Consider the following 15235-nt stretch of genomic DNA (forward strand, 5'->3'; position numbering starts at 1 on the left):
TTCCATTCTGTGGGGCCTGATATCAGGCCCTTGGAACCTGCTGCTCCCTGGGCCTGAAGCATCCTCTCTGCTGTGTAATTCCCTACTCATCCTCAGTGACCAGGTTCCACTTCACTCGCCTGAGGATACTTCGCTGAGTCACGAAGAAACCATCAAGTACACAAAAATGACCGCTGGCATCTTCCCTGGCCTCCAGCATGCACCAGATAGAGTACTTACTACTTTGCTAATCATCGGTTTCTCTCCCCTCCCCACCCAGTAGAGTTGGTACCCCCTGGAGGGCACTGGCGCAGGTGCCCAGGCCATGACAGCAGACCTGCATCAACCCGAAATCTGTCCCTACCACCTAGAGGATGGTGCATCACTTCAACCCTTATCTTAGAAAAAGCAGACTAATATCTAATCATAGGGTTGTGAGGATTCCCTGCAGGAACTGCTACGAGCTGGGGCACCACAGAGTCACTTCAAAGGGCTGGAAAGTTGCCTTTCCCTCCAGAAAGGTCCCACGGGTGCAGCCTGGAAATCCAAAGCCTCCCGCCGCCACGCCTCCCCGACGGATAATCCACCGCCGCTAAGACTTGGTGTTCAGGGATCCCTGGGTGGCGCAGCGGTTTGGCGCCAGCCTTTGGCCCGGGGCGCAATCCTGGAGACCCGGGATCGAGTCCCACGTCGGGCTCCCGGTGCATGGAGCCTGCTTCTCCCTCTGCCTGTGTCTCTGCCTCTCTCTCTCTCTGTATGACTATCGTAAATAAAAAAAAAAAAAAAAAAAAAAAAAGATTTAAGACTTGGTGTTCAACCACCCTCCCGAGCCCGGTCCTCTCAAAACCGAGGCCTGGCTGGAAGCGCCGGGCCGCTCCCCGGGGCCCGTGCCTGCCCCGCCCTCCTCTGCCCCCCGGAGGTCCTGCGGTGACCGGTCCCCGCGGCTGCACGCGGCCGTCCGCACTGGGGTCCAGGAATCCGCACGCGGCCTCCCGCACTCGGGTCTAAACCGTGTGCGGGGGATAAAAAGCAGGGAATTGGGACCCAGCAGGCCCGGGAGGGGGGCGCGCTAGGAGCTCCCCGCGGGTCCCCCCCACCCCGGGCTCCCAGTCACCGCCTCCTTCGACCTCCCACCCGCTGAGCGCACGGTCCCCGGGGGCCTGGGAAAGAGGGCAGAGGAGGTCGCCCCTATAGTGCCACTATTTTATATATATATATATATATATATATATATATATATATATATATAATTATAAAATATAGTTATATATTATATGATCTATATATAATATATATAGATTTATTATTAATATATATAGAATTATATTAATATATAGAGAATATATAGAATTATATATTAATATATATAGAATTATATTAATATATAGAATTATATTATATAATTATATAATCTATAATCTTTATATTATATGTAACATATAATCTATAGTGCCACTCACGTCCCCCCGAAGTCAGAGATCCTCCACACGGGAAAACGACGGCAGGGCCTATTACACAAAGGAAAAGGAGAACTGGATCATCACAAAGTGCTCTTGGGAGGGAAAAAAATGTATTCATATGTATATTCTATAAAAACCCATACTCCACCCTGAGAGGTCCAGTGGTGCGCTGTGGTCCTCACTCAGCCGTGAGCCGCCTTGGCTCCTTCCGCAGCTCCGAGGCCAGGCTCCATCACCTTCAGGGCCCGCCCCAAGCGCAAGGCCACTGCCACCCCCCAGGCTGGTTAGAGCCCACCTCCCTCCCGCCCTGACCCGCGGCGGCCCCAGGAACGCGGCTCCGGCTCGGAGCACGCCGCCTTGCTGACCCATACGTTCCTGTCCCGAGCTGCCAGGTCCTACCTCCTTTCCCGAGGGGCTGCTGCTTCCCTCTCCCTCTCACCAGCCCGGCACGGCCTCCCGCACTCTCACAGCGGCTCTTCCAGCCCGGGCTTGACCGCGGAGGTAGACGCAGGGGGTGCCCCCCGGGGGTCTGCAGGGGGCCTGGCCCTTTCCTAGGCCTCGCCTGCTCTGGGACTCCCTGGCCTCTGGTACTGTCACCCGCACCCGCAGCTGGGCCTCACTGTCTCAATCCTTCCCGCGGGCACACACGTTTTCTCGTCTTTAGAAACAAAAGCAAACTAAAGCCAAACCAGAAATCAAAATCTTTTCTGGTTCCCTATCTTCTTCCAGCTTCCTACCCATTTCTCCACACCCTTCCCCTTTATTTAAAAAAGATTTTATTTATTCATTTGAGAGAGAGAGAGAGACAGAGAGAGGTAGAAGCAGAGTCCTTGCTGAGCTGGGAGCTTAATCCAAGAAACTAGAGAAAATGACCCCAGCCCAAGGCAGGTGCTTAACCATCTGAGCCCCCCCCAGGTGCCCCATCTGCACCCTTTACAGATTAACTCATCAAGCACGGTCTCTGCCAGTAGTATTCAAGTTTGTTTGCTTCACCTACCCCCGAAAGAATATGAAAAAAATTATGGAATCTAAAGCACATTTTTTTTTAAAGCACATTTTTAAGTTAGAATCTAAAATTGTTCATTGTAGGACAGCCCGGGTGGCTTAGAGGTTTAGCCCCGCCTTCAGCCCAGGGCAGAATCCTGGAGACCTGGGATGAGTCCCATGCCGGGCTCCCTGCATGGAGTCTGCTTCTATCTCTGCCTCTGTGTGTGTGTGTGTGTGTGTGTGTGTGTGTGTGTCTCATGAATAAATAAAATCTTTAAAAAAATTGTTCATTGTATGTTTATGATCTCATCCACCCCTGAATCCCAGTCAGGTAGATATATGCAGATATATATATGCCATGCATAGCTTTTAGTTTACATGAATGGCCACCAGGAATTTCCCAGCACTCTCTCAATGTCATTCGCTTTTAATTATTTTAATTAAGAGAATTCTGTAATTGCACGATAGAATCTGATGTTTATGCAGTCATATGAACTTTCTCATAAATAAATTCACAAATCTGGAAAAAATATTCATTTTAAGTTTAAATAGTTGCAGACATGGTAATTAATGGCGATTTGTAGATATTGAAATTATAAAAGTATTTTTTAGGTGTATCCAGCTGAATTTAAATATAGCATTCTGATGCTACATTTATTTGAAAAATAGATGAAAGAGCAGAAGAATCAGAAATTTAAAAAATAAAAATAAAAAGAAATTTTATATACTTCCTTTCATTCCTTGAACTCACGTTTTTATTCCATTTACCTCCACTCCAGAATCTTAGCCTAGTGCAGATTATTTGACTGAAAGTCTTTTATTTATCACTATACCATGTATCTAACAAAAATGTGGATATTAATAGAAATGTAAAATGTTCTTTTTCCTGTATCCATGTAATTCTAAATATTAAAAAATTCCATCTGAATTATAATAATTATGAATAGTGCACAATTGACCAGACAACAAATACATAATGGATTTTTAAAAATCTTAAACATATAAAGTAAAATTTTATTAGAAATGAATCTCAAAATGAGATATATAAGGATTTTCTTTACTCAGTTCATGTACCCATTGACGTATATTTATTGCTAAAATGGAACAAGGCTAAGCATCAATTCTGTCCCTATTTTTCATGTTTGCAGATGTTAGCACTGAGAAGGCTTACTCTCAAAAATAAGTACGTGGGGAAAGAGTTTGTTATAGGAATGTGACTCAATTCTTTGAATTCCTTCTAAGGCATATTCCAAAAACCACATAGTGAACTATCATCAAAAATTATTTTCAGAAGTATATCATTGGGTAACAAATCACAGGCTCAGTTTAGGGCAATGTGAGGCTCCTATTAGACACTTAGCCAGAGATGTCAAGGGAATGCACTTTCTGTCTGCTGTGGTGAAAACAGTGGAACTCTTGGCAGCCTTAGGATGTGAGAGGTGGCTGCAGAGGCTCACTCTGACCCTGACCTGACCCTGACCCTGACCCTGGCCCTGACCCTGGCCCTGGCCCTGATCTTGACTGCCAGTGGAATGGGAAGAGCACTGAACTGGAGTTAAAAGACTTGGATTCTAGTCACAGAACCTTGTCTCTGTAGGCAGTGTGAGCTTGCACAAGTTATACAACCTCTCTGAGCCTCAGCTTCCTTTCTCCCTTCGTGGGAGTCCACAAAATCTGGAAGCAGGAGGAACTATCACTGGGAATAGACTTTTATGAGATCTTTAACTTCTCGGGAGAACAAAATAACACAGATCCAGGTATGGCTGAATCACCAGCCACACACTCTGAATTTTATTATTAATATTTTTTTAAACTTTTAAATGTAGTAAGATATACATAATATAAAGTATATCATCTTAACCATTAAAATTTTTTTTAAAAATTTTATCTATTTATTTGAGAGAGAGAGAGAGAGCACATGCAGGAGGAGCAGGCTCCCCTCTGAGCTGGGAGCCCCATGAAGGAATCAATCCCAGGACCCTGGGATCATGACCTGAGCCAAAGGTAGATGCTTAACCGACTGAGCCACCCTGATGCCCCTCATCTTAACCGTTTTTAAGTGTACAATTCAGTAGTGTTGAGTATATTCACAGTACTGTACAACCAGTTGCCCGAACTTTTTCATCTTGCAAAACTGAAATTCTATACCCATTAAACAATTTTCCGTTCTTTCCTCTCTCAGACCCTGACAACCACCATTCTACTTCTTTCTGTTACTTTGACTATTTTATATAACTTATATAAGTGAAATCATACTTTGTCCTTTTCTGATTGTTTTATTTCATGTAGCATGATGTCCTCAAGGTTCATTCATTTGTAGCATGTGTCAGAATTTACTTCCTTGTTAAGGCTGAATAATAGGTATGTACCAACTCTGACCAACTCTCCAACTCTGACTGAGATAGGATTTTTTTCTTTTCATTTTTTTAAATATTTATTAATTTATTTGAGAGAGAGAGAGAGCAGGAGGAGGGGCAGAGGGAGAGAGAGAGAAAATGTCCAGCAGACTCTCCAATGAGCATGGAGCCCACACAGGGCTCAATCTCATGACCCTGAGATCATGACTCAAGCTGAAATCAAGAGTCAGATGCTTAACTGACTGAGCCACCCAGGCGCCCCAGAGATAGGATTTTTTCAATTCAAAGAACACTTACTGATCACCTACTACATTTCTGTATACACATCTGTATATGATATACTAGACAGATATAAAGTTCACAGTCTACTATAGACTTGAAAGTTGACCTATTCTCCTATCTTATCTTCCATCAGTGAAGCCTATGAGCCAGAATATCAAGTTGATACCACAATCTTAGTATTCTAATTTGGGGCCCTGAGACTACCTAGTTCCATCCTCAGCATACGATACATCTCCAGATCCTTCCTCACATTAACTCAAACCTCTGCCAATCTTTATTCACTATCTTATATTAGCTGCATAAGTGTCTGTATCTCCCATGAGATTGTAAACATGTTTGCAAATAAGGAGTAAATAAGAGGGGATCCCTGGGTGGCTCAGTGGTTTAGCATCTGCCTTCGGCCCAGGGTGTGCCTGGAATCCCAGGATCAGGTCCCACATCGGGGTCCCTGCATGGAGCCTGCTTCTCCCCCTGCCTGTGACTCTGCCTCTCTCTCTGTGTGTCTCTCATGAATAAATAAATAAAATCTTAAAAAGAAGAAGAAGAAGAAGAAGAAGAAGAGAGAAGAAGAAGAAGAAGAAGAAAAGAAGAAGAGAAGAAAGAAGAAGAAGAAGAAGAAGAAGAAGAAGAAGAAGAAGAAGAAGAAGAAGAAGAAGAAAATACTATTTTAGTTTGCATCTCCAGCACTTTACGTGGCACATAGAAATATTTAATAATTGTTTTTTGTTTACTCCTATAGTTGGAAAATCCCTTACTTATTTGTTCTAAATTATTCAACTAATTCAAGATAATTCAAAAACTACTGCTTGCCTTTTTGAGCCAGGCTCTGTTCTAGATGGACTGTCATCAAGAACAAGACAAGCTTGATCCACACTTTTTTTTTTAAGGTTTTATTTATTTTTTTCATGAGAGACACAGAGAGAGGCAGAGACATAGGCAGAGAGAGAAGCAGGCTCTACACAGGGAGCCTGATGCAGGACTTAATCCCAGGATCATGACCTGAGCCAAAGGCAGACGCTCAACCACTGAGCCACCCAGGTGCCCCTCGATCCGTACTTTCATGGCACATTCTGGTTGGGGTGTGGGAGAACCAACAATCAGTACAATACCAGGCCCTGATTAGAAAAGAGTGCTAGAATAGCAATGGCCTGGCTTTATACTGACTTATACTGTTGGGGTCAGGAAAGTTGATTCTGCAGAAATGTTAGTTAGGCAGAGACCTGAATGACAAGAAAGAGCCAAGCAGGGGAAGAACATAAGGAAGGCCATTCTGGCAGAAGGAACAGAGAGTGCAGAGGTCCTGAAGCAGGCAAGTTATATTGATGCAGGTTAAAGTCATATCACTACTATTTTAGAGACAAGACAACCAAATCTATGAGAGAGACAGTAATTTGTCCCCCTCTCACAGAAGTGGCGGCTACGTTGGAAGTTAAGTACAGACAGAAAAATCATATTTAAGGGGTTTTCAGACATTTATCAAAGCAGTTCAATCCCTAAACTATGAAAAAGAAGTAGCCTGACAGACCTTGATCCCCCGTAAGCCTACTTCTCACTCCACACTCCCCCACGGGCCATGCATCCCATTCACTGCTTGTGGCTTTCTCCACCTCCACTATGCCCAGATGGTTGTCCATCATCTGCACCAGTTGTTGACTTCAAAAAGTCTATATCCAGCCCAGATGTCTGCTCTGAGATAGAGATTCTAGCCCCCAACAGGAATGCAAGCTCTATTTTGTTTTGTACATTGCTACATGCCAAAAACCAAAACATCGTCTGGCACTATTGTAGATACTCACTGAATGTTTGTTGAAGGAATGAATGAATGAACAACCACACTGCAGAACCTATTTTTCTGTTATTCATTGCATGTGATCACTCACCCTCCCATAAACACCTGAAGTTCCACATATCCAAAGCAGACTTTCTGATCTCTGCTACTCTGTCCTCCAAACTGCCCTCTCCCTGTCTTGTCTCTCTTGGAGATCAGTACACATTCCACCTGATTGCCCAAGTCAGAAACCTGATTTCTTCTCTGTGATTTCACCCATATCTAATAGGCAGTGAGATCCTCTCAGTTCTAGCTCTTGATATTTCTAGAATCTTTCCCTGCTTATACATATCCCTTCTGGGTATGTCTTGACAAACAAAATCTTATCCTTCTCTCTTGGATTAATATAAGAACCAACCAATTGTCTCATTTTTTTTCTTTCTCTCCTACATAAATCTCTATTCTGTACAATGTCTATAAGAGTGATAATCTTAAAAATATTTTTAAATATAAAAAATATTTTAAATATAAAAAATATTTTTAAAATGTAAAAGCTACATAGTCACTCTAAAGATATGGAAGGTATGGAAAAACAAAAAACAGAACGGAAATTACCAATAACTCCACTACACAGAGATAAAATCTATCTATCTATCTATTTATTTATTTATTTATTTAGGTATAGTTTCTTCCTTCCTCCTTTCTTTCTTTCTTTTCCTCTCTCTTTCTTTTAAACCAAAACCAGAACCATTGAATTTAAGCTCTGAATTCTTCTTTTTGTGTTGCCATTTTATTATGAATGTTTCCTATACCTTTCACTGTTGTCAAATACATTTGAATGCTTTAAAATATTATATCAGTTGGATGTATCATGTTGTATTTTTTTAAAGATTTTATTTATTTATTCATGAGAGACACAGAGAAAGGCAGAGACATAGGCAGAGATAGAAGCAGACTCCCTGCAGGGACCCTGATGTAGAACTCAGTCCCAGAACCCCAAGATCATGACCTGAGCCAAAGGCAGATATTCAACCTCTGAGCCACCCAGGTGCCCTATCATAATGTATTTAATCATTTTTCAATTATTTAACATTTAGGTTGTTTCTAATCTTGTTATTATAAACAGTCTTCAATATGCATCTCACACATAAATTTTTGCCTTTATCTCAGATTACTTCCTTAATGATAAATTCCTAGAAGTAAAATAATTCGATCAAATTATATGAATGTACTTAAGGTTCTTGACACTTTTATCAAGTTGCCTCAGAGTAACTTTAAAAAAATACAAATCTAATCATATTATTCTCTTTATTTCTTAAGGTTTTATTTTATTTTTTTAAAAAGATTTTATTTATTTGAGAGAGGCAAAGACACAGGCAGAGGGAGAAGCAGGCGCCATGCAGGAAGCCCGACATGGGACTGATCCCGGGTCTCCAGGATCACACCCTGGGCCGAAGGCAGGCTCTAAACCGCTGAGCCACCCAGGGATCCCCCATTTCTTAAGGTTTTAAAAAACGATTTATTTATTTGGGGCAAGGGGAGAGGGGCAAAGGGAGAGGGAGAGAGAATCTCCAGCAGATTCCCTGCTGAGTGTAGAGCCTGATGCAGGGCTTGATCTCACAACCTTAGGATCATGACTTGAGCCAAGACCAAGAGTCTGACGCTTAACCAACTGAGCTACTCAGGTGCCCCTTAAGATTTTATTTTTAAGTAATCTCTATACCCAATGTGGGGCTCCAACCTACAACCCTGAGATCAAGATTTGTATGCTTTATCAACTGAACCAGCCAGGTGCCCCATGTTACTCTTTTTCTTAAATCTCTAAAGCTGGAGTTCAGAAAATGGTTCAGACTTCTTAGGTAGGTATACAGTACTGCATGATTTGGCCTCTACTTACCTCTCTTACTTCAGCTTCCACTACTTTCATGAATGAATCCTTCATTTCAATCATATCAAATGGTGTAACAGCTCATTACATGTGTCAGACCTCTGGACAAGGTTGTCTGTGTTCTCTGCCTAGAACACCACTAAAACGCTTTTCTTCTAGCTACCTCCTACATGTTGTTTCAAATATTAGCATTAAGCACCACGTCTATAAGATATAACAAAATATCTTCCACTTGGGGTGCCACTTGGGGCTCTACTGGAAGAGTGTGTGGCTCCCGATCTCAGGGTCATGAGTTCCAGCCCCACATTGGGTGTAGAGATTGCTAAAAAAAATAAAATAGAATCTTCACTTAAATGCTTGCACCAAATCAGACCTTATGCTAAAAACTCATGTCATTTAATCAGCCCATTCCACATAGCTATATTGTCAGCAGCATCCAACTGAAGAAATGGAGGGTCCATTAGTGGGTGGCTTCTACTGTTGAGTGGAAGAATGGAGACTCAGTCCCAAGTCTCCCTGCTTCTAAGTCTATGTTCTTTATCACTGTGTGTGATTTGCTTCCTCTCTGAACTTTTTGCCTTTTAGATTCCTCTCCTCTGGGTTTCCATAGTATCCTGGGCTTATGTCTCTTTCTGTTTGTCCATATATCTATCTCTCTCACTAGACTGTGAATTCCTTGAGGGCAGGAACTATGTCTAAGTCACAGGGTAGGAGCTCAATGAATAGTCCTTGAATGAATGAGGAATGAATCAACAAACACTGGTTGTACTCTTATAACTCTGACCTTGGTTTTCCTTAATTTCCTTTGCTGTCACTGATGATGACTTTATGAGCTTGTCTCCTTGGGGGATCACCACTCATTTCCTCTGATGTCTTGATTCATGCTGGGGTCCCCCAACCGAGCAGAGGTGACATCATGGTCATGGAACTCCTGTGCCAATAACGGTGGACCCCCAGACAGCGTCCCATGAATCAAGCCAAAGGAGAAAGATGTCGAGTGGCAGTGCTGGTAGAAAGTTTCTGTTTGCCCACACATGCCAGAGTAATGAGAGGAAAAGAAGCACAGAAATAGAAGGCAGAGGCTTAATGGGATGGAAAGAGGCCCCTGCATGTGGCAGGAACTGGCCTCAGAGGATTACAAAGAAAATGAAAAGTGAATATTTGGCACATCAGCTTCAACTGGCAGGAAAGAGATCAAATCCACAGGGACCACTGTCCATTGAGGCTGTCCCATTGATGTCAAAATTCATTCCACTCCTCCTCCCAACACCCTAGATGCAAAAGCAATACAATGTTTCCTTAGGTAGAATGGATTCCACAACACCCCCCAGCCCCAAACAGGCACCTTCCATAGGGAGAGTTTCTGACTGAGTGCTGTTTGGACCACATTTTCCACAGTTTGGTCACCAGAGTGGCAATTATCCTTTATTTCCCCTCTCCACTGTCACCGCAAACATCACAGCATCTCCACAAATGCCACCTAACAGTTTGTATCTCCCACTCAGCAGGAACAGAGTGAACATGGACGTACGTATATTTGGATGCGCTCACACATACTTGTATGCATATCCAGAGAAACACAATCATGCATTTGCAAATACATATAAGTACTTGCACATATAATCACACACACACACAAGTTCCATATAAATAAGCTGCAAGAGGGACTCTCTAGTCATCTATTGGATTAAAAAAATATTTAGGGAGTTTCTACTCTGAAAATATTCTCTCTCTCTCTCCATTGAATAAAGTATAATAGTTCCATGCCCCCATTAATCCATGGACCAGATCAATAGAAGTTCCCTAAATCTGAAATGAAAGAAAAGTATAAAACCAAGGTAATACCTTGAGGCTGAGGTTGATGTTGGAGAGGTAGGTAGAGGTCAAACCATGCAGTCTTGTGTATCTAAGAAATCTCAACTCTTTCCTGAAACCCTTTCTTAGAAATTTTGAAAAGAGAATATAATTAGATTTGCATAGCCCAAGGCCTATGAAATCCCTGGGACTCCCTCCTGGCAGGAGCAAAGACAAAACTACTTTTATTTTTAAAGATTTTATTTATTTGTTCATGAGAGATACAGAGAGAGAGAGGCAGAGACACAGGCAGAGAGAGAAGCAGAGAGAGAGAAGCAGGCTCCATGCAGGGAATCTGACATGGGACTCGATTCTGGGTCTCCAGGATCCCGCCCTGGGCTGATCCTAGGCTCCAAACCACTAAGCCACCCAGGCGTCCTGACAAAACTACTTTTAAAAGACCAAGACACATGGGATTCCTACAGAAAATACAAGCCCCACTATATAGATAATCTCTGGATAAAAAATTATAAACAACACATGTTCCTTCACGTAGATACTGCAAAATCACAATGTTGAGTATTTAGAGATTATAAAAATACGTACTATTTGATAATTTTAACATATATACATATTTAAAACTCATAAAACAGTTCTATACACTACTCAGGAATGCATCCATATAATGGGCCAACTAAGGTCTGACTTGAAAGGACTAGCATTCAGGATAATGGTTAACCTTTGGGACAGACTGTGGAATAGAGAGACTGAACTTAAATTGTATCTTAATAGTTTATTTTTAAATTATAATAGTATTTAATCTGGAATAGGGAAAAATGCAAATTTGTTATATCTGAGGAGTAGGCCCATGATTTCTGTATTTTGTGCTTTGGGAAGCTCCCCCTGGCTCTGTGCGGAGGAATTTTTATGAGAATGTAGGTGGAGGAAGGACTATTGCAGGAGACTAAGAAAGAGTTAATGAGGGCACTTGATGGGATGAGCACTGGGTGTTATGCTATATGTTGGCAAATTGAACTCCAATAATAAAAAAAAATAAAGAAAGAAAGAGAAGAAAGAAGAAAGAAAAAAGAAAGAAAGAAAGAAAGAAAGAAAGAAAGAAAGAAAGAAAGAAAGAAAGAAAGAAAGGAGTTAATGAGGCCTGGCCTACAGCCTACGTTCATAGGAGTGAAAGGAAGGGATGAGTTTGAAAGCTATTTAGGAAATAAAATTGCCAATATACCACCAGACTTTCTCTTTTTCCTTTGGTCTTTACTTTTTTTTTTTTTACAAACTTTCCTTTTTCCCTTTTCAGAAGTATGACATAGCAAGAGACAAATGCATAAATCATAAGTATACTGCTTAATAAATTTTCACAAAGTGACCACCACCCAGGTCAAGTCGTCTCCAAGCAGTATATTCACAAAGGTAATCACAAATCTGACTTCTGTCACCAGATGAGTTTCATTTGTTTTGTTTTGTTTTTTAAACACTGAGTTAAATTTATTAAAACAACAGAGACATTTAGTTACCACACATCATAAGAGTCTAGATCCAGCTGGTTTCAGAACTGATCCATCCAGGGCATTGGGTCAATGGCTCTGTGAGGTTCTGGCTTTTTCCTTAGGGCTGGCAAAGTGGCGGCCATAACCCCAACCATTGTACCCTCACTAGACAATGCTGGAAGGAAGCAGCAATAACCAGGCTAATGAATGTCTCCTTAAATGCCTTCCTGTTTTCTCAAATACGTTAGAACATGAGCAGCTGCAAGTTGGCTCGGAAAGCCAGTGACCCTCTTTTTTAGACTCTATGATGGAAGATAGGTTAACAACGACCTTCTTAGGTTGGGTGCCACTATGACAGTCAAATAATTTCCTTGGTTCCCAACTAGGCCAAATCAATGTTATTTCACTCAGCCTAAAGCCCTCAAGGTACAACTACGTTTTTACAAATGACAGAATTTCCTCCTTTTCCATGGCTGGATAATATTCCATAATATATATATTCCATATATATAATATTCCATATGTATTCCACAACTTCTTCATCCACTGACAGACACTTAGGTTGTTTCCATGTCTTGGTTATTGTAAATATTGCTGCAGTGACCTGAGGGTGCAGATATCTCCTTGACATAGTGTTTTTGCTTCCTTCAGATATCTTCCCAGAAGTGGAATTGCTGGATCATATGGTATTTATTTTTATTTTTGTGAAGAACCTCCATGCTGTCTTCCACAGTGGCTGCACCATGTTGCATTCCCACCAACAGTGCACAGGGGTTCCTTTACTCCACATCCTCGACATAAGAAACAAGTGTTTCCTATCTCTTGTTTTTTGGAAGCCAATCTAATAGGTGTGAGGTAGTATACCACTGTTTGCATTTCCCTGATGATGAGTGATGCTGAGCATCTTTTCATGGACCTGTTGGCCATTCATATATCTTCTTTGGGTAAATGTCTAGTCAGGTCCTTTGGCCATTTTTTAATTGGGTTATTTGGTTTTTTACTATTGAGTTGTGTGACTTCTTTATCTATTTTGAATATTTATCCCTTAACAAATAGAGGATTTGTAAATATGTTTTCCTATTTCATTGGTTGCTTTTTCATTTTATTGATAATTTCCTTTGCTGTTTTGAACTTCGTAAAAATGAACTCACAGTGTGTTTTCTGCTGGGCCTGGTTTCATTGACTCTTTAGTCTTTCTGTGAAATTTACTCATAATGCTGTGCATAATAGGGGTTTGTTTCCATTGTTAAATAGGATTCTTCATGTGATAATTTAATTATCCCCGACTGTTGAAGAGAATTTGAGTTGTCTACAATCCTAGACAGTGCATTTGTGAGCATTCTTGTACATGTCTTTTGGTGAGCCTACATACATCCTTCTGCTGGGTGTATATTTAGGAGAGGAATTTCTGGGGGACAGGATATGTGTATCACTGGCTTTCATAGATGCTGCCAACATTTTCCAAAATGGTTGTACCATTTTACCTCCCCACTTGCTGTGCATGAGAATTCCAGTTTTCTTGTGTCTTCACCACTTTGTACTATTAGGTTGCTTTTTTTGAAAAAAAAAATATAAGTTAAAAAAGGATGTCACAAGTATGTAGTGATATCTGATTGTGATTTTAATGTGCATTTCCCCATGACTAATGGAGTTCAGTATGCTTTTATGTTTATCTCTCATTTGCATATCTTCTGTTATGAAGTTGTAAAAAATAAAGATTTTACTTATTTGAGAGAAATAATGAGATAGGGAGCAGCAGGCAGAGGGAGAGGGAGAAGCAGGCTCCCCACTGAGCAGGGAACCTGGTGCAGGGCTCTATCCCAGGACTCCGGGATCATGACCTGAGCTGAAGGCAGACACTTAACTGACTGAGCTACCCAGGTGACCCTTCTTTTTCTCTTTTTAAAGATTCACTTTTTTAAAATTATTTTGAAAGAGAGAGTGTGTATGCTTTTGTACACATGTGCATGAATGCAAGCACAGGGAAGGGGGATAGGAGCAGAGTGAGAGGGAGAGAATCTTAAGCAGTCTCCTCACTGAGCATGGAGCCTGACAGAGAGCTTGATCCCAGGACCCTGAGATCATGATCTGAGCCAAAACCAAGCATCAGGCACCCAACTGACTGAACCACCCAGGCACCCCTCTTTTTCTTATTATTATCTACAAATTGTAATGGTGTCAAAACTACCAAGGCCCCCCTGTTACTAACATTCATCTGTCATCTCTGGGGCTATTCCTTCCACATCTTCATTTAGAAAGATGTGGGGAATCCAAATGTGATTGTGTGCACTCAAGTGCTTTTGAACACTTGCAAAGTGCTGTTAAAGGCATGATTACCATCACTGGAAAGATTCTCAGAAGTTGGCATTTTTTTTTCAGGACTGGATATTCTAGAAGGGATATTTATATGAGGTGGGGAGAAGGTCCATATGGAGGGCCTCAAAATCTTTCTGATTCATTCATGTTCCCAGAACACTTTATACAAGTCCTTCCTCCCCCTATCACACCGCCATTATTTGCCACTCATTTGTCTCTTCTTCTAGACCAGCATTTGGCAGGGCTCTTCGTTGATTTTTTTGGAGTAGGGGAGTGATGCAAATAGGCTTCAGCCCAAGGTAGCTCCTTAGGGAGACCACTCTCTGATAGGACAGGTTCTCCTGCTGACACCTCTCATAGCTTCCTCTTTCTTCATAACACTCTTCTTGGGGTGCATAGGGGCTTAGTCAGTTGAGCATCCAACTCTTGATTTCAGCTCAGGTCATGGCCTTAGGGGCGGGAGAGCGAGCCCCATGTCAGGCTTCATGCTGGGTGTGGAGCCTGCCTAAGAGTCTCTCTCTTCTCCTCTCTCTGTTCCCCACCCCACTCTCTGTCTCTAAAAAACAAAACCAGAAACACTTATCTTAGTTTTTAATTACAAATGTGTGTGATTATTTGATTTTATACTTTCTCCCCTACCCTATAAGCCCCTTAAAACTGAGACCCTGTTCCTTGTGTCCACTACCCTACCTTAAGTGTTTACTTGTGCTCAGCACAGTAGGTAATCAACTCTAGTCAAAAAGGAATTGAAATGGTTTGGATCTGAATCTGAGTTGCCCCGTACCATGGCTTGGCTCCAACTTCCTTAAGTCTCTAGGAAATGGGGTTATTTTTTCTTGAGACCAGTTGAGTCTGTCAAGTGCTACTGGAAAGTCATGATGGGAAGACTGAGGAATTAACAG

Source organism: Nyctereutes procyonoides, unplaced genomic scaffold (genome assembly GCF_905146905.1).
Source record: "Nyctereutes procyonoides isolate TBG_1078 unplaced genomic scaffold, NYPRO_anot_genome, whole genome shotgun sequence".
In the NCBI taxonomy this organism is placed as follows: Eukaryota; Metazoa; Chordata; class Mammalia; order Carnivora; family Canidae; genus Nyctereutes; species Nyctereutes procyonoides.